A 497-nucleotide genomic window follows, 5' to 3' on the forward strand; every position below is an offset into this window, starting at 1 on the left:
GGCTTCCAACGCTGGGTCATGGCATCATCTCGGCCCCATCCCATGGGACCACATCCCTAAAAATCCCCAGTGGGATGGGGACCAGATTTTTCCCCCCATCCCTCCCCGGAGAAATACCATTGGGATGAGCATCTTGGTGGTTTCCGAAGCATTTTGCCGATCAATAATAATTTATTCCCCCAAGGATGGTGGGGGGCTCGGCCTCACCCCCCCCGGGGAGCTGCTGTCCCCCCCACAAAGCCACCGTGGCGCCGGGTTGGTGTCCCCCTCCCCGCCCCAAGGTGAGGATGGCGGCGCCGCGGCCTCCGGGGAGCTTGGTTAGTGCTGGGGGGGCTTTGGGGGGCTCCTCCAGGCTTTGGGGCTTTGCTGATGGAGCCCCAAGGGTGGGTGCAGGTTGGGGGGGGGGACACGTCTGTCATTAACCCCTCCATGTGCAACGCTCCCCCCATCATGGGGATGGCCGAGCGCCATCGCTCGCTTTCGGCCCCAAATTCACG

Source organism: Calidris pugnax, unplaced genomic scaffold, assembly GCF_001431845.1.
Source record: "Calidris pugnax isolate Ruff unplaced genomic scaffold, ASM143184v1 scaffold96, whole genome shotgun sequence".
Taxonomy (NCBI): Eukaryota; Metazoa; Chordata; class Aves; order Charadriiformes; family Scolopacidae; genus Calidris; species Calidris pugnax.